Source organism: Argopecten irradians, chromosome 12, assembly GCF_041381155.1.
Source record: "Argopecten irradians isolate NY chromosome 12, Ai_NY, whole genome shotgun sequence".
Lineage (NCBI taxonomy): Eukaryota > Metazoa > Mollusca > Bivalvia > Pectinida > Pectinidae > Argopecten > Argopecten irradians.
In genome coordinates, this window is record NC_091145.1 from 31,852,691 (window position 1) to 31,880,384 (window position 27,694).

Sequence of the window (27,694 nt, forward strand, 5' to 3'; positions counted from 1 at the left end):
CACGTCTCCAGATCTGGGGGCTGGAACCACGGGTTGAGGGATGGTCAGAGCAAACGTCTCCCGTAGCTCTGCCATAGTGGAGTCTGGAATGGCGGACGCGAGGATTGTCAGGCTCCTCCAATGCAACAATCCCGCCGGGCTGTTCATGGGATCTAGGGAGAAGGTAATGGGTATTGGCCAGCCCATGACCCTACACATCTCCTCCATAAGGTCGCTCTGTCCCGGGGTGATCTGCCAGCCCTGGGCCATCAGCCGATACCGGTTGATGTGCTGGACTAAATCTTGAAGGGTCGCCTTCGGCCCCAGGATACTTTTGGCCATCAACTCTAGGCAGTTTCGCCGCGTGTTGGCAAGGTCTCGATCATGGGAGTCCCCCTCCCGGAAGATGGCGGGTACATGCACCTCCACCAGGTGTAACTTCGGAAAGGAGGTCACCATTCCGCAGTCCCTTATGGCGCACTTTTTAATCCTCCGGCCCCCAGAATACCCTAGCTTGGGGGTTTCGGGTTCCTCGGGGCTGAGAGACCTTTTCCGAGATCCCTTCGCGTCCGAAGGGAGCGGGTCGTCCCGAGGCTTTTTTTCCCTCATTGCCGAGGGGGTCTCCTTAGACCAATGCCGGTCAGAATGTGGGGTCTGGTGCCGACGATCCGGTGAACCCTTTGGTCGCCTCCTGGGGGCGGGGCTGCGGTGTCGCTCGCCTCGGGATTGGGTCCGTCGGACCAGTCTCCTTTCTCGGAGTCTAGGTCCCGTCGGCTCTTCTTCACCAGGGATCTGTGGCGACTCGTTGGGCGGCGGGATGCGTTCCACGACCTCTTGGGTGACACCCGGGGGCTCCCCGACTTCGGGGCCCGGATAGGACTAGCCTTAAAGGAGCTCTTCTTCGGGGCAGCCTGTCTTCGGGTCGGGGTACCGACGGAAGGGGGCTCAGACTCAGGTCTCCTGGGAGTAGGGCTCCTAGGTGGGGAAACCATCTCCACATCAGCTGGTAGATAGGATCCCAAATCCACCTCGGCATCGAGGCGAATTAGAGGTTCACCGGCCACCTCAAAGCATGATTGAGCCTCGAGGTCCAAACAATCTGGGTCCTCAGGGTAAAAGTTCTCCTGAAGGATCGGCCTGGGGGGGTCCTGGAACCGTCACCGGCTCAGGGCCCATGTTGACAGTATCCGCAGGGGAGGGTGCTCCGAGTGCTGCGGAGGGCTGGTTATCCGTCCCTCGGACGTCTTCCGTCACGAGGTAGGCAGGGTGGGGTCCAGTGCCAACCGGTAGTCACGAACGGGGGCCAGGGGGTCCCGGGAACTCGCAGTCGACTGCCGAGACGGTCTCCGGGTAGCTGGGACTTGGTTGGGGCTGATGTTGGCCCGAATCCACTGATCCGAAAACAAGGTCCCGGCTGCCTGGGACGCGCGGCGTAGCCAGCCCCGGTTGCCGGTGCGACGAGCTATGGCGACCTGTCCCTTCACAATCTCCCCCATCTCCTGGAGACTCAGGTGGTTGGTCAGGAATAGCTCCCGGAACAACTCTTCGGCATCGAAGAGCCGTCCCTCCCTTGTTGCCTGGCGAATTAGGTCCCAAGCCGCCCCCCGCTCTCGGGCAGCAATCCCGTCCGGCTGCAAAATGACGATTGGTCTGAAACATAGGACACATACAAACTTAAAGTACTCTGCGGCGACATCGCCCACATTTGTACTTGTCAAGGCCCAGAGCGTCTGAAGGAGCCATATTGACACAGGACCCATGGTACCATTTGTCACAGTAATCACATTGGATCATAAACCTACCCCCCCAGGGACGTCGGCAAGTACAATATTCCTCCACTCCCCCCTCATCCATAATGTTTGGGGCCGATCTATGATTACCAATCCATTCAGGAACTTGTCGATCCCGACAAGGTTTCAGTTTGTCATGGTTTAAGACCATAACTTTGTTCCGGAGTTTGACCCGAAACAGGTACGGTGTTATCTTTTCTGTGATGACTCCAGGTCCTTTCCATGGCGATGAGAGCTTCTTGCATCGGCCCTTCGGAGAGCTATTATCAAGGACGTAAACTATATCTCCTTCCTCATAGGATCTCTCTAATAGCCGCAAGTCATAGTTCTTTTTCATGGCTCTTTGGCACTCGCCTAATGATTGCCTGGCAATGTGATGAGTTTGTTGAATGGCTTTGGTGAGATCCGATACATAGTCTGGAGGGCTAAGGCCTTCCCCTGCTGCCGTAGCCGGCAGTGGGAATATGAGGTCCGACGGAGTGTAGACCTCACGCCCCAACATCATCTTATTCGGGGTATAACCCGTGCTACGGTTTACCGTAGCTCGAATAGCACCTGCTATCTGGGGAAGGAAGATGTCCCAGTCACGTTGCTGCTTTCAAACAAAGCAACGTATCGCGTCCAGAAGCGTACGGTTGTATCGTTCAACCTGTCCGTTCGCCGTGGGTCGATAGGGAGTTGGTCGCGATTTGTGAATGCGAAGGACGTCGCAAAGAGCTGTAAATAGTTTACTCTCAAAGTTCCGACCTTGGTCTGAAAATAGTTGTATTGGGACCCCGAACCTTGAAAAGAAGCTATTCACGGCAGCCTTGGCCGTGATCTCAGCGGTCTGGGAGGGCAAGGGTATCGCCTCCATCCATTCAGTGAATTGATCCACCATGACCAGGATGTGCTCGTTTCTGCTCTCTGTCTTGGGTAAGGGTCCCAAGAAATCGATATGTACTCGCTCCATGGGGACTCCGGCGTGGTAACCTACTAGGGCGCGACGACTGATTCGATTGGGTTTCTTATTAACGTTACAGACGTTACATCCTTGGACATAGTTCCGGACTTCGGTACTCAGGCCGTACCAATGGAACTTCTCTTTCACCCGACTTCGGGTGCGACAAATTCCTTGATGTCCCGCACAAGGGAGGTCATGATGTAGTCTCAAAGCTTCCTCTCGGAAGGCTGGGGGCAGTATCATCACCAAGTCTGGCCTCTCTCGTTTCTTTTGGAGATACCGTCTATCTCCCGGAGGCGCTCCTTGTTTATCCAGTAATATTTGGTCGCTTCACTGGACAGAAACAGGGCTTCTTTCGTCGGTTCCAAACTAGAGGCCAACCATCTTCGTATTAGCATCAGGTCAGGGTCCTTTTTCTGCTCCTCCTTTAGGGTTTGTAAGGAGAAACCCCAACAGCTTGGGGACGAATCCGTACCCATCTGTTTCAAATTAATTTCCTCTCCGTCCGCGGAGAGGACAGAGACCCGCGCTGTGCTCGTAGCGATCTGAACTGTCAAGGGATACTCCTCGGTTTCTTTATCTGGACAAGGTACCGGTGATAAGGGCACTACATCATCCACTTCGTCCAAGAACGCGGCCCATTGGTCGTGCGCCCTTTGACAGTAATTACAGCCTCCACAGGGTAAATCGGATATACGCGATCCATGGATGTAATGGCTTGGGTTACGGGTAGACCGGGACAGTGGATCGGCGTTGCCATGGAGCTTACCCTTCCGGTGACAAACTACCATATTATATTGACTCAGCTCCTCCATCCACCGAGCTAACTGGCCCTGTGGTTCACGAAACCGTAATAACCAGGTCAGACTGCTGTGATCTGTTCGGATCAGGAATGGTCTACCCAGGAGATAGTACCGAAACTGTCGAGTTAGTCGGACCACTGCCAGGAGCTCTTTGCGGGTAGTACAATAACGTTTCTGCTCCGGCGTCAGAGCATAACTAGCGTACGCAATTACCCTCTCCTGTCCCTCCTGTACCTGGAGTAACTCTCCTCCAATGGCCTCATTGGATGCATGCGTGTCCAAAACAAACTCATCCTCGGTGTTTGGGAGGGCTAGTACAGGTGGAGTAGTTAACTTAAGTCGTAAGGCGTCAAAAGCCTTCTGTTGAGCCTCCCCCCATACAAACGGCTGTTTGCCCGTGACTTTTATATAAAGGGGTAGCCAATGCGGCAAAGTTGCTTATAAAGCTGCGGTGGTAATTTGCCAGTCCCAGGAATCTCTCAACATCCTTTGACGTCTGTGGATTCGTCCACTGGCTTACTGCTTTAATGTCGTCCCCCGACATTTCCAAGGACTCAGGGCCTACAATCCGGCCCAGGAACTCCACTTTCTGCTTACAGAATGTACATTTCCTAGGCTTCAGTTTGAGCCCATACTGGCGGAAACGGAGCAAGGCTTCCCTAAGATTGTTCACGTGCTCCGTGAAATCCTTCCCCAACACCAAGATATCGTTGAGAAAGGCCAATACTGTTCGCCATGTCATACCTCTCAGCACCAAGTTGATCGTGTGAGAGAAGGTCGCGGGGGCATTGCAGAGCCCAAATGGCATCTTCACATACTCGAACAGCCCGTATTTGGTGATGAACGCTGTTTTCTCTTTATCCTCATCTCGGATCGGTATCTGCCAGTATGCGGAGTTAGCATCCAATTTGGAGAACCACTGGTTCCCAGCCAAGGTATCGACGCAATCCTCTACTACGGGCAGGGGGTAGACATCCTTCACCGTCACGTTGTTAAGAGCCCGGTAATCTATACAAAAACGAACGGAACCGTCCCTTTTTCGTATCAATACCAGGGCCGAGGCCCAAGCGGAAATGGAGGGTTGGATGACTCCTGCCTCCAACATTTTGCTCACCTCCTTCTCCTCCTCACCTGCAAATTTAATGGGTGTTCGTCTCATGCCCTGCTTTATTGGTGTCGCCTCCTTGGTATTGATTTCATGTTGGAGTGCTGTAAATGTCCCCAAATCAAATGTACTCTTAGCGAAAACATCCTGAAATTCCACTATGAGTTCTGACAATGTTCTAAATTGTGATTGACTTAATTCCGATCGGGAGGACTCCAGCATTGATACCAGATGTTCAGGTATTGTGGATTCTGAGGTATCCTGAGATTCGGAGGTGTTGTTGTTCTGAGCTTGCTCCATAATTACAGCCTCCCTAGCTTGTCCCACCACTTTGCCTTTCTTCAAGACCTGGAAGTTGTCTGTGGGGTTCAGCACACAAATACCTGGGTCAGTACCCTTGTCGTGTAATGACCTGGGTATCCAGAAACGACGGTCCACATCGGCATCGATGTAGTAAGTCGGCATACATCTGTCTACATGACAGTTCACCCTCACTATTGAATTGGGGGGGATTACCCGTCGTCGGGCAATTGTTACTTTACATACCTTGGGTTCTCGGTTGCCTATTTGAAGTGACACTTAATTTTGCCCCAGCGACAATGTCTGACTTTCCATATCCAATACAGCACCATATTTGTATATTAAATCAAACCCTAACAGCATGTCATCCTCAATAGGAGCGACATGCATTACCTCAGTATAGGTTTTGGACCCTATAGTTATGTTTACAGGCCCAACTTTATGCCCTTGCATCGCCATGCCCCTCCCTGCAGTGTGATAAGTCATGTCACAAATTATCCTAGGTTTTGGTTCTAGGGATTGAAACAAACGGTCTGACATGATAGAGGAATCAGCCGCAGTATCCACAATAGCCAGCACCGGCTTTGAACCAAGTTTGAGGGGAATATGGTAAAGTGATGTGGATTTAACACCATTGATCTTAATCTCCTGGCTCTTTCCTTCCAACTCAGAATTATGGGGAATAAGCCCCGAGCCATTACCTGGGTGATTACTCGACTCCGAGTAATCCTCCTGGTCCTGCCCCAGAAGGTCAGTAAGCGGACCCGCCTCACTGACCTCTACGCGTTTAAATCCTCAGAGGACAGTATTTTCAGCTTCTGTCCAGGGGATCTGGAGGGGTTGGGACTGGATTTATTAGATTGAGGGCAATCCTTCTTGAAGTGCCCCGGTTGGCCACATCCGTAGCAGCAAGGTCGTGGTGAAGGTGACCGATTCCGGTCGTTTTTCGGGTCCCATGCTGGCCTTTCTACTATGGCCAGTATCTTGGACAGGCTGTTCTGTACATCGGCCAGTCCTGTCTCTAAAGCTGACAAGCGCCTCTCTTGGTCCGACATCGGCTTCAGAGAGGCTTTGTTGTCACGACGTCTCAGTTTCATCTCCTTCACGGAAACATAGGATTCCTCATCCTCGGAGGACGAGGACAATGAAGAAGACGATGGGCGGTTACCGAACTTGACCCGTCGGCTAGGAGAATGGTGCCTACCTGACGAGGTCCTGTAGACCTTACTTGAGGATTCCGGCCTCGACCTCCCCCTCCTCTCCTTCTTGTGCACACATTTGTACAACTCAATGGCCTCTATGGCAGACTCAATGGTATCATGCTTTTCCATGCATGCATGATTGGCAGCATCCCGGTCTCTGCATCCTTGGCAGAAATGTCGGGCAAATCACGATAGGCGCGAGTTGCGAGGGAGAGTATACGGTCTCCCCAATCATGGGAGGACTCCGGCAAGTCGTCCGAACGGAAACGCTTATCGAACTGCCTGACCATGCGAAGGTAGGACATGTCGTCGTCCATTTCCATTAGGGTATTGTAATAATCCCCTGCCTTACTGCTGACAGCCCAGCATAGCGCGTCACGACACTCTCTCTCCCCCCAACCAGATGCCTCCGCAAATCTGTTGAATTTTAATTTGAACAAAGACCAGCTGGATTTGCCATTGAACTCCAGGGTCTTCGGTAAGGTTGAGGGACGAAAATTGCTACTAAGGGTCGATCGCCGACTCCTACGATGATCATTGTCGCTGTCGTCATGCGGGTATATGCTGCACCTCGCATAATGTCCGGGCCGGTCCAAATCATGACGTTCACGCTTTATATTTAATGGCCTGGGTGGTCTCCGTGGCGATTTTGAACGACGATACGAACGGCCACGTCTCCGTGGTGATTCATCACTTGAGCTTTCCGAATCGGATGCATCGTACCTCGACGCTCCCCTTCTCTGACTCGTTGACCGATATTTGACCTCCTGTCGATAACTTTACACATTCGCCGAGTAAAGGAATCTTTATCAGAATGCTCAGCCGATTGCCTTCTCTCAGATAAATTAAGGTTCGGCATTACGCTAAAATCAGGCGTTCCTATTGGTTGCAAATCAGCTTCGTCAAGTCCAGAAGTTGTATTAACTCCTGTGTAATGCGCAATTTACTAATTTGTTCCAGTGATGATGGCCCTGCAGGTAGGGCGTAAGAATTGTACCTGCTGCCCCTATTGCATGATCGTAAAAGGCGACTAAATTTAGGATCTTATCTTTTCTTTCTCCCTAAATTACTTTGTTCTTCTTAGAGTCTCCCTTGACACCACCTCACTTTTGGCCTTTGGTTGAGCGCTCGCCCCTGTGAGGAAGGCTCTGGGTTCTGTCCCCTGGCCGAGACACACCAAAGTCTATAAAAGTGGTAGTTTCTGCTCCTGCTTAGCGCTCAGCATAACGGGAGTGGGACGACTGGTTTGCCCGTTGTCAGTATAATGTGACCGGGTGGGGTGTGTTGCCTGGTGTCTTCGGCGGCATGTTTCAGTGATATAGCACTATAAAAAGGGCAACAGTTCCACTATACAAGAAGACGCAACACGAATATACCGCAGTCTCCCAAAACACGCACCTCGCACAACATACACGCAACAAACCGCATTCATGGGAGGCCGTCCTTACATGACCATAGCTGTTAATAGGACGTTAATTAATCAAACAATCCAGTGATGAAATTGTAATATTGCCATTGACTTCCCTAAATTTGACAATTAATTTTGCCACTTTCTTTCCTACCCTAGGAAGTCCTTCAAGTTCATTCTCATGGCAAAAGTTAATTTTCACTTTATTGGATGATGACGCCATGATGGATTAATGAACGAATGGTACCAAGGGAGAATGTTAAAAAACAACAGGGGAACCAATGTTGTGTTACCAATATCAACACCAAGAAGACAGTGAAATCTCAATTGGTAACTTATAATTGTTTGTTTAAAGTTATACAACAATCAGGTTTAATGTATAATCGTGACCGATTATCTTATTTTAAACCCAAGGTATAATGTGAAAATTGTTGCAAACAATAATCTAAAATAGCAAGTATAATAATAAACAAACCCAATAAGTAATACACAATAACACTAGATGTTTGGAAATAATCAGAAATCAACTAGCACATGTACCTAATCAAGCACCGACAACACTGTCAATGTAGAAAATTGAAGTCCGAAAATTACTAAGTCGTTACCGACAGAAGTGCAAACAGTAGTGTATAATTATAAGTGTGATGGGTTATGCTGGAAGCTATTTTTTTTTTTTTTTACAAACAACTTTTATATCTCATCGACATCGATAAGGTATATAAAGTTGAAGCAAGTAGGTAGAACTGTTGCTACCCAATAGCTATGAAAAATTTTCAAACTTCCAGCAAAAATATAAGTTTGTAAACACACTGACACCACAATATCGTTTTGTCAGAGGTCACACCCTTAAATATTCACAGAGTATGCACGTGTGTGTTATAGAATAACACCCACTTGTTAACCAAAACTCTGTGGATCATGTAAACAATAATAAACAATGAGCAATATAGTATTGTGAGTTTTGCGTGTTACTGGCCGGTTATCAATTAAATTTAAATAAACGTAAATTCAATGTTTTGTCGACGTCGACAAAGACACCAAGTATAAATTGTATCAACCGAGCCGGTTGTATAATATAATTAAATTATTTAATTTGTAGGCCAACCAGTAAAATATAAGTACACAAGCTCAATAACATTACGACTTCGTAATATTAAAGCAAGCACACCGAGTTATGTTCACATAGAAAAATCAATTTACTGCAACCGGAAACAGGAACAGCGGGCGGAAGTGCGCAAAGCGACGTCGCAATGGACTCCCGCCAAATTTCCTGTTGCACGATTTTCCCCCCAATGGTCAAAAACACGAAACCGTGTATTTAGTATAAAAAAGTATAAAAAAAAGTGGTTGCAATAATTAAATTAACTATGCAATAAGTTTACAATACAAAATATTAACTCCAAAAGATCTCTTTTCCGTTGAAAATCAAAAAACACGTGTTGGTGTCCGCACGAGATTTTCCCCGGACCAGATTTCCTCGTCGCCAATATTGTAAAAACCGAATGTACACGCTAGCAACAGCAGCCAACTTACCTAGTTCGCGTCGCGGGGTCGTGGGTCCGTTGGTATTGCTGTAGTACGTGGTATATGTCGTTAGACAAGGGCTCCAAATCCCGGCTGATAGGGTGTTGTGTTTATCAGGTCGGGGTCTAGCTTTGGAACTGGAGCTCTAGCGGGAGCCCCGACGTCATTTACGGTGGTGTTCGGCCAGGGGTCTCCGGGACGCTTGACATCCCTGGGCAATTTCACTACACAGATATGTAAACAATGGAATGCACGGAGGCTGAAGTCAATATAACTCCCATTTCACTTAGTTCAAAGTAATACTAATTTCTGACAGACGAGGGAACGTGTGAACACCGAACTTGATGAACAGTGTTGTGTCTTTTCATTCAAGGATATTACCGATGCGTTTTGTTTCTTGCTGCATCTCCATAGGCCTTGAACGACAATTGTCAAAATGACATTTCATAATTATATATTGTTTCATTAATATTAAGTGGAAAGAAGATGACATTGCCTGTTTAAAATGAAGTTCAATACTTTCACGAAACTGGAACAAGGGAAAAAGACATTCAATTGAGAACAAAACTTAAAGGTAGGTTTCGCCCAACCAAATAAACATTTTTTGTGAAATGCGATAAGCGGAAGAAAAGATGAAAAAACATAATAAAATATCTCAATTTAATTTCTTTATGTGTTTGAGATTGAACAAATGTGTCTTGAATACAAAATTGAAGGAAATCCTTGATTTATTACGGTGTCCGTCTGACAAAATAATATGCAAATGAAGCTGCGATGGATTGCGTTGTCGAAGTTTGGCGCATGCGCATTGTCACGCACTAAAAGTAAACAAAATAGCTGAACGAAAGTGAGTGTGTGAGATGAAAAAAATATATCTGAATCGGCAACAAAGTGGAGGAAATTATAATGGATTCGGTAGCACCCTAGGATATCTATAGGGATTTAAATTCAGAGATGGCATGTAGCAATAGAAGAAACAGAAGCCACATCTCAAGCGAAACTTGCCGGGATCTGTTGGGACTCGTGTAACGGCATTGCACGTGGTGAGTTAAATTTCAACACATATGCCAGCGCACAAACAGCCGCAGACTAACTACATGTATATTTGGTGTACAAAGTTAGCGAGCGTATGTAAGTAACATGAAGTGTTTTAGATTATATGATATGTATAAACAGTCCCTCGCACTTCGATTTGTTGTTGTTGTTTTTTAACTAAACATGTCGTGGCAAGACTGTCACTTCTATCTGACATTTTGTTGCACGCTTCCGTTTGTTGCTGCGGCCTCGTTTTGGAAAAAATACGTCATGTTCTATGTAAAGCTTGACTTCGCTCTATTTTTAGAGAAGTATTTTCCTGGTCAAGCTAGGCAACTGACCACCCATATTGTTCGCTGTATGCATTGAAAATGATCTGAAGATTATATCTATGTATAGGATAAATTTCAATTTCGTAGTCTTTATATTTCATTGGGCGAAACCTACCTTTAACTATTTAATTCAAAGGTTCATGTTGAACTAATAATTCAAGATTTTTTTGTCTTAGTTAAAAATCGTTCTGAATCAAGGATGTGTTGGAAAGATACTTGTTCAGTAAGTATTACAATTAAAGGTGAATCATACTATTATATCCAAAGTTTTTAAAGTAAAAGATATATACCATGCATTTTTGTTTAAGAAATTAAATTTATAAAATATACAGATAAGTGTAATTTGTGTTATTTTTTTATATCACTTTGTACCTCAAGATGAAATGATTTATTCAAGTCAGTGGTAAAAATGAATGCAAATGTGCCAAGTGTCTTAATTTAATGTTAACAATATCAGTGTTGTTGAGTTTAATTTAATTAAAAAAATATATATCCTGAAATGCTGCACTTTTGCATTCATTTTTATCACTGACAATTGAAAAGGACAAACTAGCTATGGATCATCTAATTAACACGTCAACATCTAACGTCCATATCACGTCAAAACCTGACGTCAGATTACAACGTCTATACAAGGTCAGATTCTGACGTCTAAAAAACTTTCACATCCAACTTGTATCCGACCAAAATCCAACGTTGGATTCTGACGTCCATGTGCCTGCTGGGCATCAAGATAATTAATATCACTAATCAGGCCGATACCCGGTGCTTTATTTTACAAGCTGAGTTATTAAATCGTTAGTACGGCAAAGATACAGTTAGTCGTTTTTTTATGTTCGCCGCCGCCATTGGTAGCGGTTTGTAGAATTTACGGAACGGTAAATAGCGAGCCACATTATTAGTAACTCATACTCAAAACTGTTACATTGCACAACTTTGGCATAAATACTGGAGCAAATCGATCATTCTAAATCGAAGTATTTTGTAGGAGTTGTAGCGCTTTCGGTTCCTCCTTTTTAGTTTCGTTTTTACAACGTGTTTCCGTTTTAAATTCACTCCGTAATATTAACCATCGCATAAATAGTCACCAAACGAACATTTGTACATGGGTTAGGCCTAGTACACGTAAGTCTTGTTTATAATATACGCATGTATTGCTAACGATAGCTGTACATGTGATTAATTGCATACTTCGTTTTTATTTTGTTTTGCATGTGGAAAAAACAATGATTATAAAGTTTACGGAACGGAGACGACATGTACACAACTACCACAGTTGGTCATGGTAAAAAAAACATCGGTCTAATTTCAACCACGAATAATTCGAAGTCTCAATGTTTCGAAGTTTTTCTGACGGTCCCTTGAACTTCGATACATCGAGGTTTGACTGTAACAGAATGATGACTATTTGGGTATTACTTTTTATGGCGGAAAGATATTTTGATGCGATATGTGGCGGTCAGCTACCTGAAATGTCACGAAACTGATCACTACGTTATAATTGTAGCTATATGTTTATCATGTTTATATAAACTCTCGTAAGTTAATTTTCAAATATTGCCAAAAGTCTTGTTTTTTTTCAAAATTTGAAAATTAACATTATCGAGATCAATAAACATGATAAACGACAATCACTTGTTGGGTTACTCTACATTTAGGATTTCTCCAATCACTCTTTGATATTTTTGAATTGCAACTAACTGAAGACATGCAGTGAAATATATTAATTTTCATTGAAACACTGGTGTTATTAAGTTCATAGTTCAAAGAATACCCGGATAATTTCAGCGCCAAAATATAAATCAAAACAAGAGAAAATTAAGACAATTATTTCCAAAATCAAATTTAAAAACATAGTGTCTAGTAAGGTAAATCGTTTTTGTTTTGCATTGTCGGGGCTTTATAGGTTCACCTAATTATTAACAATATTTTCAACTGTTAATAAATATATTTTTATAATGCTGTGCAGGCGATACATCCACTTCTGTGGAATTCTTGTATTGTGGTAGAAACAGGTTATACAACTGGGGGTTATTGGATATAACATTAATGTTTCTCATAGTAAAACACATGAAGAGTAGCCGACAGCACTTACACGAAAAACCATAATGTTTGTCAAATCATTTTTCTATATTGAACCAGACAATGTGAATTGGATATTTGTCGTATGTATTTTTGTATACGTATGAACATAATAAATCTGTTTAATGGCATGGTAACGCTAATCAAACATTCAGATACTAGATAATCTTAAAGTGAACAGTCGGGCAAGGATGGCTGAAGTCTGTAAAAATGGTGTGAATGTATCCAGTATAATTTCTTATGAAATGGAAAAATAAAATCTCTCGTCAAAATCTGTCCGCGTACAAAGAAATTAATTTAAAGTATGGAAATTCTAAAACGTCCTCCCGGCTCACTATGTCCGTGGTTACATTTCCACGCAGCCTCGTTTTCAATGCTTTCAACTTTTCTTTACTTTAATGGTCAGAACTGGGAAACTAAGCAGAACTTGGCCGTCATATTAATATGTGAGAACTTTTGGAAGGCCAATGAACGCATTTAGACTGGTTTTCTTTGCCCGACTATTCACTTTAATAAGTTATATGCGTTCCTCGGGAATAACGGATAATACACGTGTATGTCAAATTTATATATTTTACGGATACGGTAAGCACTAGGTTAGAAAATTTACTTTTGCTTGCATCCTTACAGGGTGTGGATTCAATTTGTACAAATGGTGGGGTTTACCCCTCGGGGGCCTGAGGGGCGGGGCCGAAAAGGGCCAATTTGCCTATTTTCATATGAGCAACTTCTCTGAATTTAAGAACAGGATAACACTCATAACGCAATGGTAGCATCCTTGTAGGGTGGGGATTCAAAACTCTACACATGGTCGGGTTGACCCCTCAGGGACCTGTATGGTGGGGCCGAAAGGGTCAATTTTGCTATTTCCATATGAACGACTTCTCTGAAACTAAGCATGGGATAACATTCATAATACAATGGTAGCATCCTTTTTACGGTGGTAATTAAAAATTGTACAAATGGTGGGGCTAACCCCAAGGGACCTGAAGAGTGGGGCCAAAAGGCTCATATTAGCTATGATCATATGAACGACTACATTGACTCTGGAACTAAGCATAGGATAACACTCATAATGCAATGGTAGCAATCTTATAGGGTGGGGATTCAAAATTGTACAAATGGTGGCTCTGACCCCCGGGTACCTGAGGGGCCCTAAAGGGTCAATTAGGCTATTTTCATATAAACGACTCCTTCCCCGAAACAATTTTGCTATTTCCCTATAAACGATTTATTTGAATTTGAAACCAAGCATAGGATAACACTCATAATGCAATGGTAGCATCCTTATAGGATGGGGATTTAAATTATACAAGGGGTGACGGTGACCTCCAGGGGCCTGAGGGGCGAAGCTTAAAGGGGTCAATTTGGCTATTTTTATAAATGACTTCTCTGAAACTAAGCATAGGATTCAAAATTGTACAAATCAGAAGGCTGACACCCCGGGGCTTGAGGGGCGGGACCAAAAAGGTTCAATATGACGACTTTCGTTTAAACAACTTTTCCTATTAAACTTTGAATAATGCTCATAGTCATACATAATAAATAGCATCATTATGTGGTTGGGATTCAAAATTAACCAAATCGTCGAGTCATTTTACTATTTCTCGAGTTTTTTGTTATAATTAGTAACACAAACCAGGTGAGCGATACAGGCCCTCTGGGACTCTTGTTTCCATTGATTTCAAAAATTGTTTACAATGTATAGTATAGCAATCAATATTTATTGCTTTCAAAATATTTCATTGAAATGATTTCAACCACATGACGACTCTTGGCAGGTCAAACAGAAATAAACCGCCGAATATCACTGTTAGAAGACCTACATGTATACCAAGATAACCTACATAGGCCGAAGATGGACGCGGGTCGCTTGCGCTCGTCTTCTTCCTGATCGTCGACGATACGGTCTCCTCATCAACCTTGGTTTCCTTTTTCAACGTATCGAGTTGTTCCTGGAGCTCCTCAGTGATGTTGACATCAGTTATAATGAAGGTTGTATGGCAGTTACAGCATGAAGGTGTTGCGGTGGTGGCGTTGGTTGTCGTGATAGCAGCTGTAGAAGCAGTAGATACATCTGTGGTAGTTTTTGATGCAAAATATATAATAATTATACCCATATTATATCATATTTCAATGCGAATATGTAGATATCTAACAATTTTGTACTTTTTATATACACGTGGTTGATATTTACACTTTTTATTTAATTAACTTAGTTCCCTGTTGTGTGAAAATATTTGGAAATTGTACGTAATGTGACATAATTGAAGAATCTGGCGTGACAAAAGTGTTGGAGAATATAAATGCTTTACCATTGCAATTATATATGAAAACGAATCACTATTTCACTATTGCAAGTTTCAGAAAGTGAAGAAAACAGCTGTATGATTCAATAGTGTCATTCTGAAAATAAGATACTACTGACGGAGTTTGACTATTGTACGTTGACGCCAATTCTTCAAATCAACAAAAAGCCAATACAACACCCAAGTAATTGGATAAATATCACGTTCTCAACCCTTTTTTACAGTATTGTATACGCACCTATAACATAAGGTGTTGAACAGAGCGCATATATTTCTGCGGTGCAACGTGCGTTATGAAATTTCCATGTGTTTGTGAATATCGCGATACACGATCCGTATTCATCATTCGGCTGATTATGTGCAACATCCCATTCCATCCAGGATTGTACAATGTTTGTCCCCTGTATCACAATATCTCCTGTATCTTCTGGTACCCTAAATATACGAAGTCCCAATTGGAAGAGAAAAGAAAGTAAAACTATATTTGCTTTCCTAAACGTGAATACTATCACAGTTTAAAACATATTTACCATTACATTCGTTGTTTCCAACGGAATATCTCTGACATCTTTGCTATAATTTCAAACTTAATTTGAATACCCGGATCACCTGGAATATAACCATGGATATGTCGACCTAGAGTTAATGGACAGAGATAAATTAAACATAAAACTATATTTAAGTTAAAATACTGCGCTGTTGTCTTTTTGATCCAACCCTCAATCTTTTAGTTGGTCGGTCACACCTTTGAAAGCCAGTTGGGTTAGCTGGCAAGAGCTGATCGTATTCCTTAATATATAATATGTTTCGTTTTAATCAATATATACTAATTTAGAAAAAAAGTTAATTGAATTATAAAGAAATGTGTGTAAGATATGTAACTTGATCGTATTCTACAGATGTATGTCCAGATTTGCCATGATTAAATGACTAAATAATGTTCAATTAGAACTCCGCTAATGGTTGAGCTTAGATAGGAAGATCCATGAATAGGGCAAGAGTGTCCACTACTAAAGTTATATATTTTTCATGTTCAGGAATCAAGAAGAATTTTAATATTTTAATATACCAAAGTGATAAACATTTTGAGAATTACAGTATTTGCAATGTAGGTTTTAATTTGACAATTACAAATAAGAGCGCTTGTCAGTACTGCCAATTTATGTGTTGTAATTAATGTTTATAAGGCACCATAGTGTTATCTACACTTTAAAATGTTTTATAAACAACTTCCTTCATATTATGGTTCGTTTTAATAAATATCCTTATAAAAACCCATTTCAACATTTTTGACATATATCTTTTATTATTAACTGATGGTAAATGTGGAGCATACAACAGCCAACAAAAACATAGCTTTTGTTTCTTTGATTAAATAAACGTCTTATTACAAAAATGAAACAGCCAGCGTCATGTATGCGGTGTGTTGCGTGTATAAAGTGCGTGGTGCGTCTTTTGGGAGACTGTGGTATATCCGTGCTGTGTCTTCTTGTATTGTAGAACTCATGGCTTAATTTCAGCAGCTGATACCACGAGCAACATATTGTTTTAAAAGGACATCAGCTTTAAATGATTTTCTCTAATTAATAGCGGCTTGTCAAACAACAAACCTAATCTAACCATTAACATTTAAGTAAAATTATGGTTGCGCTACATAGTAGATAGGGATAGTTGGAATCTCGTCATTCCATTCATGCGCGCGTCACTAAAGAGATGACGAGACATTTGGTTATTCGGCAAACTCTTTGGGTCTATTCTCAGACACGTTTTGGTGTATTCTCGTTGCTATAACTGCTGTGTCCTCAAGCGGTTTTGGGGCTTTCCCCTCTTCCCCACTTGCACCACTGGTGGGTCATGATCGCATGTCTTTGAGACAGATATTTGTTAATGTGCTTCACATTTTAAAGTTACTGATGTGATTAAATATTGTAAATTAGCTGTAACACAATGATATCCATCTAACAATGCACATACCGTTCGGGAAGGCGTTGTAATCCATTTAGTTCTGTTAAGGCCGCTGCATTTGGAACGTACGCCAAAGTGCCGCCATCTTGGTTTGCATCAGCATACTGTCTTGTGTGTATGAGCCAATAACAAATGTCTCTACGTTATCTGCAATAGACAGCTCGCATCTACTGGTTTGAGGTATAGCTGCAAAGACAAAGAACCGAGAAGATTTCAAGATTGAATAAGTTAATGCTATGATAAGATAATTGAGCGTATCTAAATTATGATGTCTAGGTAAAGGAAGGTTACAGAGAGAACTTAGGTTATGTCTGTTAGATCCTTTTCTATTACTTTGAAATAAAATTAATTGAATTTGAAAAGCCAGGTTACATATTTTTTTTCTATATAACAATTGACAACTTCGGTTCAATAGAAAAATCTGATCGGACTTCGTCATCTGTTATCGAGGCCGTGATGTTCAGAATGCAGTGTGCCGCTATTCTTTATCACCGATATTCATCACATACATGTAGCAATATTGCATTACTTTCTTCTATCAAACGCCAAGGTGTTGACATAACAACAGCATAGCTACGCTTTTAGGTCACCTGAGACGAAGTCTCAAGTGACTTATTCTAATCGCCTGTTGTCCGTCGTCGCCCTCGTGCGTCGTGTGTCCGTAACAAATTTACATTTTCGACTTCTTCTCCAAAACTGCTGAAGCAATTTCAATGTTTTGCAAAAACCTTCTAAGACATAAGGCAACTCAAAATTGTGTATTACATGGTCCCCACCCCCATGGGACTGGTGGAGGGGCCAAAATGTGTAAAATTGAGTAAAATTTCAAAACCGTTGTTAGTTCACCTGGTCCAAAGGGCCGGTGAGCTTATGTCATGGCGCGGTGTCTGTCCGTCCGTCCGTCCGTCCGTCAACATTTAATTTAAATCGCTACTAGTCATAGAGTTCCGCATGGATTGTGACCAAATTTGGCCATAAACATCCTTGGATAAAGGGGAACAGAACTTGTATAAATTTTTGCTCTGACCCCCCAGGGGCTGGAGGGGCGGGGCCCAATAGGGGTAATAGAGGTAAATCCTACAAATCGCTACTTGTCCTAGAGTTCTGCATAGATTGTGACCAAATTTGGCCATAAACATCCTTGGGGGAAGGGGAACAGAACTTGTATAAATTTTGGCTTTGACCCCCCGGGGGCAGGAGGGGCGGGGCCCAATACGGGTAATAAAGGTAAATCCTATAAATCGCTACTTGTCCTAGAGTTCTACATGGATTGTAACCAAATTTGGCCACAAACATCCTTGGGTGAAGGGGAACAGAGTTGTATAAATTTTGGCTCTGACCCCCCCGGGGGCAGGAGGGGCGCGGTCCAATAGGGGTAATAGAGGTAAATCCTACAAATCGCTACTTGTCCTAGAGTTCTGCATGGAATGTAATCAAATTTGGCCACAAACATCATTGGGGGAAGGGGAACAGAACTTGTATAAATTTTGGCTCTGACCCCCCAGGGGCAGTAGGGGCAGGGCCCAATAGGGGTAATCGAGGTAAATCCTATAAATCGCTACTTGTCCTAGCTTTCTGCATGGATTGTAACTAAATTTAGCCAAAAACATCATTGGGGGAAGAGGAACAGAACCTTTTATAAATTTTGGCTCTGACCCTCCCGGGGCAGGAGAGGCGGGGCCCAATAGGGGAAATAGAGGTAAATCCTTTAAATCGCTACTTGTCCTAGCTTTCTGCATGGATTGTAACCAAATTTGGCCACAAACATCCTTGGGGAAGGGGAACAGAACTTGTATAAATTTTGGCTCTGACCCCCCAGGGGCAGGAGGGGCAGGGCCCAATAGGGGTAATCGAGGTAAATCCTATAAATCGCTACTTGTCCTAGCTTTCTGCATGGATTGTAACCAAATTTGGCCACAAACATCCTTGGGGGAAGGGGAACAGAACTTGTATAAATTTTGGCTCTGACCCCATGGGGGCAGGAGGGGTGGGGCTCAATAGGAAATTTAGACGTAAATATTCAAATTCCTTCAGGAAAGAAACAATGAACCTGTATTCAGAACATTACTTGGCATTACAAACCAGGTGAGCGATACAGGCCCTCTGGGCCTCTTGTTCTTAAATTCTGTGAAACGATGGAATCAAATACTTTTCATAGATAGAAAGGTCTTAAGGTTATTTACAAAAATGGTGAATTATATGACTCTGGGGTCTCACGTTTACCCCTGGTGACGGGGTCAAGTTTACTATAGTTTATATAGGGAAAACACATTTATGAACATTTATTGTTCAATTTTTATAGGAAATGCGTCAAACTAATTTAGAATTATTAGCCTGATATAGCATTTAATATCAAATCAATATTGGCCCTGACCGACCCCCTGGGGGCAGAGGGGCGGGCTAAAAGGGGCAAATAGGTTAAAACATCAAAAATCTTCTTCTTAAATTCTGGAAATGGTAGAATCAAATACTCTTTTTAGATGGAAATGTCTTACCATGTTTTATGAAAATTTTGAATTATATGACCCTGGGGTCTCACGTTTCCCCCCGGGAAGGGGGTCAAGTTTACTTCAGTTTATATATGAAAAATACATTTATGAACATTATTTGCTCAATTTTCATAAGAAATGAGTCAAACTTGATTTGAATTATTAGCGCGAGATATAGTATTTTAACATTCATATCAGTCCTCGCTGACCCCCTGCGGAACCAGAGGGGCGGGGCCAAACAGAGTCAAAATTTCAAAACATCTTCTGAGTTCACAGTTTGATGAAAGCAATTACTCTTCATAGAAAGTCAAATTTATAAAATCACTGATCGACTTCAAGGGCCAGTATATTAGTGTCTCTATGTTTCATTCTAAACGAACTCGGGTGACGGTTAAGGCCCATGTGCCTTTTGTTCTGCATCCATAATACACTGACAATATTATTTTTCAAAGTTGTGGTTATTAAGGCATTGTTGGTGCAAAGTGAAAATATTGAATAACAACAATTCAGAAAAATTAGACACCAGAATATGTCAGTATGAATTGTCAGTAACAATATTTGCTTAAAGATTACAATTACACAATTATCTAACACCCACAAATATTTATACTCTAAAAATTCCACGTTTACAGCATATAAATTGCCAATTATATTAAAATTGCATGGAAAAGGTATAATTTTAATTTGATTGACAATACGTTTTGTAAGTGTATCACGCTGTTAAATAAATATGATCATCAAATAAAGATATATTTATTGTAACAATAGATAATGAAAAAAATATATATTTATTTTCAAAAAACGCATTCTGTAACTATTTTTTATTTCATTTTTTTCTTTCGAATGTGGAACGATGGTCCAATAAACAAAATATATACAAACTTTTATTTTCATATATATTTACAATTTTAATAACGATACGTCAATGTTTGCCTTTGTGTTTTAGGATACCATTTCAAGTGTGAAATCATATATTCGTAAAATACAAATCACCTTGAATCGTATATTAATTAGGGATTTCCATTCAGGATGGAAATCCCTATTGTTTTTGTTCTGTTTTTTTCTTTTTATTATTAGGGATTCCATTATGGAAATCCCTATTGTTATTTTTTCCATTAAATTCTTTATTTTCTTTTTTTTCTTATTTAACAATTTTTCGCACGATATCTCAGGAACGAATAAGGTACGACGCTCAAATTTGGACACGTTATGAATGTACATGAGAGCTTGAAACGTAAGTTCGATTTTGTACGATAAGGTTCAAGGTCAAGGTCATAGACGTAAAAAACCAATTTTTTAGAACGAAGTTTAAACGCTCATAACTTCATTACCGTACGGTGTACATCGTTTCACGTTTAGTTATTCAGACAGATCTTGACATTGCGCGTGCTTTTCCCATGCCATGTTATCAGAGATTATGTCAAGGTCAAGAGTTCGCTACGGGGTCAAACAAAGGTCAAAAACGAAATTCAACCACAGAAAAGTTTTGAAAGTTGGATATGAAAGGGCATGCCCTCAGAAATATATAATGACAAGTTTTAAGGTCATGTGATCCAAAATGGCGGAGATATAGGCCTTTGAAAAAAGGCTATTTTGGCATTTTCCCGCCAAAATTTTTTAAGGTTTCAGCGCCTTTAATACTTAACACACATGCTTGATTTTTTGTATAGACATAGCATGGACGAATGTCTACAGAACTTATGCTGTTTTATTGACCTTGACATTCATTCAAGGTCACAGGGTTCAAAAAGCTTTAAATCTTTAAACGACATCTTCGTAATAAATAAGAGGTGTAGAGCGCTGAAATTTGGAGACGTTATGTACGTACATGAGTTCTTAAAATGTACTCTCGATTTTGGAGGATAACGTTCAATGTCAAGGTCACAGACGTAAAAAACTGCTTTTTTCGAACGAACTTTAAACGCTCATAATTTCATAACCGTACGCTACACAACATGAACGTTTCATTCTCCATGTAGATCACGATAATTCACGTTTTTTTCTCATTACATGTTATCAGAAATTATGTCAAGGTCACGAGTTCACTAGGGGGTCAAATGAGGTCAAACAAAGGTCAAAAATGAACTTTACCATAGAAATGTTTCGAAGGGCGCATATGAAAGAGCATGTTCTCAGGCACATAAAATGACCAAATTCAAGGTCATATGATCCAAAATGGCGGAGATATAGGACATCAAAAATCGAAATTTTAGTTTATATTTGCCCCTGCCCGAGACGTTTCAGCGCCTTAATACCTGTATGTACGGTGTTGATTTTTCATACGGCTGTTGTATGAACTTTTGTCTTCAAAAGTTATGGGTTTTAAAGGGATTATATAGAAAAATGGCGGAAATATAGCTCTCCAAATATGGCAATTTGTTTCATTTTCTTATTTTTTTTCAACGTTATTTGTGAGCTCGTAGGGCCTTTATCATTTCATGTAGGGTGTTGATTTTTTGTAAATGTTAGCTTTAGCCTATTGTCTGTAAGGTTTTTAATTTCAAAGACAAAATGTGAAAATGGCGGAAATATAGACCTCCGAATATGGCGTTTCGTTCATTTTTTAACGTAAATTTTAGCGTAATTCATGAATTTTCAAAGGTGAAATGTTTTGAATTGGATGTGAAAGATCATGCTTTCAGACACATAAAATGACCAAGTTCAAGGTCATAAGATTCAAAATGGCGGAGAATATAGGACATCGAAAATCGAAATTTTAGTTTATATTTGTCCTTGCCCGAGACGTTTCAGCGCCTTTAAACCTGTATGTACAGTGTTGATTTTTCATACCTATGTTGTATGAACTTTTGTCTTCAAAAGTTATTTATTTTGAAGGGGTTATATAGAAAAATGGCGAAAACATAGCTCTCCAAATATGGCAATTTGTTTCATTTTCTTATTTTTGTCCGTTATTTGTGAGCTCGTAGGGCCTTTATCATCTCATGTAGAGTGTTGAATTTTTGTAAATGTTAGCTTTAGCCTATTGTCTGTACAGGTTTTTAATTTCAAAGTCATGAATTTGAATATGGCGGAAATATAGACCTCCGAATATGGCGTTTCGTCCATTTTTTAACGTAAATTTTAGCGTAATTCATGAAAATTCAAAGGTGAAATGTTTTGAATTGGATGTGAAAGATCATGCTTTCAGACACATAAAATGACCAATTTCAATGTCATATGATTCAAAATGGCGGAGGTATAGAACTTTCAGCGATTTTGAGGTGTGATTACATGATGTGGCATGTGGCCAAAGGGAGATAATCGGTATCTAATACTAAAACTCTAATCGTACTTGTTATTCCGCATTGGTCCAAGATCTTCATAAGATAAGGAGAATTTTTGCACTTTTAAAAAACCTGAAATTCTAATGTGTTTACCTATTCATTATCAAAATTGATATTTTGAACCTAAATCTCAATCGGAATTTCCAAATTCATATCACGGTTATCAAGGAATAATTACCTGTCAGAAAACATTTTTAATTTTGAAATTCATAATAAGCCAGCCAATCAGCGGCCGGGTTAAAATTCTGTCCTGGGCTCAATCTTCGTTACACACGGGCCGTTTCGAAGGTATTTTTTACATCTAGTTTTCAATACTTTTCGGGATGTTTTAAGTGCTACTGTAATAGGGAGGGTTTTCCACAAGAGACCCGGAGGGGCGATCCGACTGTAGCTCCCGTTATATGTATAAGTCCCAAATCGTGATCGTATAGTATTTTTTAGTATACAACAGAGTCCACAGTCGTCACAAATCCTCTCCGGATCCCGTTTCCTCCACAGGTTACAGGCCTGTATCTCAACAGGTTCGATCTCTAGGATGTAGCGGAAGCACTGACACTAATCCAATAACTCAACTAGGTAAATACAGGTACAAATAACTATTTATTATATAAAAGACAAGTAGATTAATTATTACATAGAAGATTCACAATAGTGCCCGTTAAGACAGATAACAATAAGAGATATATAAGTGCCGAAGCAGTTACAATGTATCCAAGATTAACTTTAGCCAAACTTTAGGCCTAATTAGCTAAGTCCTGTGTGATTACCACGTTCCCTAAACAAAGCCTAACACCCTACGGAGCCAACTAACCACCTACAAGTGTTCTTAACTCTAGAGGTATATAAAACCAACGGTGTAAACTAGGATACCTTAGGATGCCTAAGCCCTAAGCCCCTGACAACCCCTAATTATACACAAACCCTACGTTAGCTATAGATACACTCTAAGTAAAGACCCATCAGCCCCTTTTATAACAACTCATCAACCCAGTACCCCAAAGTGACCACTGATTGGTCAATGTCCGGATAGAGCACCATATTTAGGTGAAACCGTTGCTACAACAACCCACCTACACACTAAATATATCTTCCGCTTAAAACAGACAAGGCTCAACTGACTGATAAAAACCTCCCACGTGTGTACTCCGGCCAGCGGTCATCATCGGGGTGATCATGAGGACAACTAGGTTGATGAATGTGACTGCTAAACAGCAAACACACCCTAGATAAGACCTGTTCTCACGGTGTTCCCCTGAATTTGGGTCCAAGATACATAAACAGATCACTGAAGTGAAGACTTAGAAGAGTGCAATAACAAATATACATACTGTAGAAATCAATGCAACAATGATAGAAACCCGTTCTATCACACTACATATACACGTATATATGAACAATGTACACGTGTTTGCGTAAATACACGTACATGTGTAACTACACCGCATACATGGGAGGCCGTCCTTACGTGACCCTAGCTGTTAATAGGACGTACATTTGAACAAACAAACAATAAAAGTAATGCACAAACACAATAACTGACAGGTTTAAAAGCCTTTTATGTGTGTGGCAGAGCCGTCACCTGTGACACCGGATGTTCAAACACAACCGGTGCTATTTTGAGAAACTATCCGGCCGTTTTGAGATCACAGAACCAAATAAATTCCCATAGAGGACCGTGTTAACGTTTGCTACTATTCAGGTTAATTGAAGTTATCAAAATTCTTTACAAAATTTACATCTACATGTATTGTTCCGACCCACACATATATCCAATCAGCAGGCTCCTATATATTCACCTCTCTATGAAATCTTGTGCCCAAAGGGGGATTCCCCTAAATCTGTTTTTCGGTTGGACCAGACTACTTTCGTAAGAAACGCTTTCTGATTAATATTGAGTGAGATCGTCCGTTCGTTCAAGCAATCGTCTGTTCGCTAACATTACTTATATCATTACATAGGTGGAAATCCCGTGTTTTGATCGCGATCAAATCTAGTTATTATTCTTATTATTTCCACGAAACCATCTTAACACTTTTTCTCACGAACGGAACAAGGTACGGCGCTCAAATTTGGACACGTTATGTATGTACATGAGAGCTTGAAACGTAAGTTCGATTTTGTACGATAAGGTTCAAGGTCAAGGTCACAGACGTAAAAAACAAATTTTTTGGAACGAAGTTTAAACGCTCATTACTTCATTACCGTACGCTGTACATGGTTCACGTTTAGTTATTCAGACAGATCTTGACATTGCGCGTGCTTTTCCCATGCCATGTTATCAGAGATTATGTCAAGGTCAAGAGTTCGCTACGGGGTCAAACAAAGGTCAAAAACGAAATTCACCACAGAAAAGTTTTGAAAGTTGGATATGAAAGGGCATGCCCTCAGAAATATATAATGACAAGTTTTAAGGTCATGTGATCCAAAATGGCGGAGATATAGGCCTTTGAAAAAAGGCTATTTTGGCGTTTTCCCGCCAAAAATATTTAAGGTTTCAGCGCCTTTAATACTTAACACACATGCTTGATTTTTTGTATAGACATAGCATGGACGAATGTCTACAGAACTTATGCTGTTTTATTGACCTTGACATTCATTCAAGGTCACAGGGTTCAAAAAGCTTTAAATCTTTAAACGACATCTTCGTAATAAATAAGAGGTGTAGAGCGCTGAAATTTGGAGACGTTATGTACGTACATGAGTTCTTAAAATGTACTCTCGATTTTGGAGGATAACGTTCAAGGTCAAGGTCACAGACGTAAAAAACTGCTTTTTTCGAACGAACTTTAAACGGCTCATAATTTCATAACCGTACGCTACACAACATGAACGTTTCATTCTCCATGTAGATCACGATAATTCACGTTTTTTTCTCATTACATGTTATCAGAAATTATGTCAAGGTCACGAGTTCACTAGGGGGTCAAATGAGGTCAAACAAAGGTCAAAAATGAACTTTACCATAGAAATGTTTCGAAGGGCGCATATGAAAGAGCATGTTCTCAGGCACATAAAATGACCAAATTCAAGGTCATATGATCCAAAATGGCGGAGATATAGGACATCAAAAATCGAAATTTTAGTTTATATTTGCCCCTGCCCGAGACGTTTCAGCGCCTTTAAACCTGTATGTACGGTGTTGATTTTTCATACCGCTGTTGTATGAACTTTTGTCTTCAAAAGTTATGGGTTTTAAAGGGATTATATAGAAAAATGGCGGAAATATAGCTCTCCAAATATGGCAATTTGTTCCATTTCCTTATTTTTCAACGTAATTTGTGTGCTCGTAGCGCCTTCATAATTTAATGTAGGGTGTTGATTTTTTGTAAATGTAGACTTTAACATATTATCTGTATCGGGTTTCAATTTCAAAGACAAAGCACTGAAAATGGCGGAAATATAGCCCTCCGAATATGGCGTTTCGTTCATTTTTTAACGTAAATTTTACCGTAATTTATGAATTTTCAAAGAAAAATGTTTTGAATTGGATGTGAAAGATCATGCTCTCAGACACATAAAATGACCAATTTCAAGGTCATATGATTCAAAATGGCGGAGATATAGGACATCAAAAATCGAAATTTTAGTTTATATTCGTCCCTGCGCGAGACGTTTCAGCGCCTTTAAACCTGTATGTACAGTCTTGATTTTTCGTACCTGTGTTGTATGAACTTTTGTTTTGAAAACAAATGAGTTGCAAGGGGTTATATAGAAAAATGGCGGAAATATAGCTCTCCAAATATGGCAATTTGTGTCATTTCCTTATTTTTGTCCCGTAATTTCTGAGCTCGTAGCACCTTTATCATTTATTGTAAGGTGTTGATTGTTTGTAAATTTAGACATTGGCACATTCTCTGTACAGACTTTTAATTTCAAAGTCATGAATTTGAAAATGGCGGAAATATAGCCCTCTGAATATGGCATTTCGTTCACTTTTTAACGTAAATTTTACCGTAATTTTTGAAATTTCAAAGAGAAATGTTTTGAATAGGATGTGAAAGAGCATGCTCTAAGACACATAAAATGACCAATTTCAATGTCATATGATTCAAAATGGCGGAGGTATAGAACATCAATTGTCCTTTCAGCGATTTTGTACAGTAGTTGAGATTACATGATGTCACCAAAGGGAGATAATCCTCTAATACTAAAACTCGTACGAGTTATTCCGCATTGGTCCAAGATCTTTATAAGAAATGGAGAATTTTTGCACTTTAAAAAAACCTGAAATTCTAATGTGTTTACCTATTCATTATCAAAATTGATATTTTGAACCTAAATCTCAATCGGAATTTCCAAATTCATATCACGGTTATCAAGGAATAATTACCTGTCAGAAAACATTTTTAATTTTGAAATTCATAATAAGCCAGCCAATCAGCAGTCGGGTTAAAATTTTGTCCTGGGCTTAACCTTCTATACACACGGGCCGTTTCGAAGGTCTTTTTTCATCTAGTTTTGAATACTTTTCGGGATGCTTTAAGTTCTACATGTACACGTATATATGAACAATGTACACATGTTTGCGTAAATACACGTACATGTGTAGCTACACCGCATACATGGGAGGCCGTCCTTACGTGACCCTAGCTGTTAATAGGACGTACATTTGAACAAACAAACAAAAAAGTAATGCACAAACACAATAACTGACAGGTTTAAAAACCTTTTATGTGTGTGGCAGAGCCGTCACCTGTGACACCGGATGTTCAAACACAACCGGTGCTATTTTGAGAAACTACCCGGCCGTTTTGAGATCACAGAACCAAATAAATTCCCATAGAGGACCGTGTTAACGTTTGCTACTATTCAGGTTAAATGAAGTTATCAAAATTCTTTACAAATTTTACATCTACATGTATTGTCCGATCCACACATAAACCATTAACTGGTGTACCCTGAATATTCACCTCTCTATGAAATCTTCTGCCCAAAGGGGGATTCCCCTAAATCTGTTTTTCGGTTGAACCAGACTACTTTCGTAAGAAACGCTTTCTGATTAATATTGAGTGAGATCGTCCGTTCGTTCAAGCAATCGTGTGTTCGCTAACATTACTTTATCATCACATAGGTGGAAATCCCGTGTTTTGATCGCGATCAAATCTAGTTGTAATTCATATTGTTATCAAGATAATTCTCCGTCG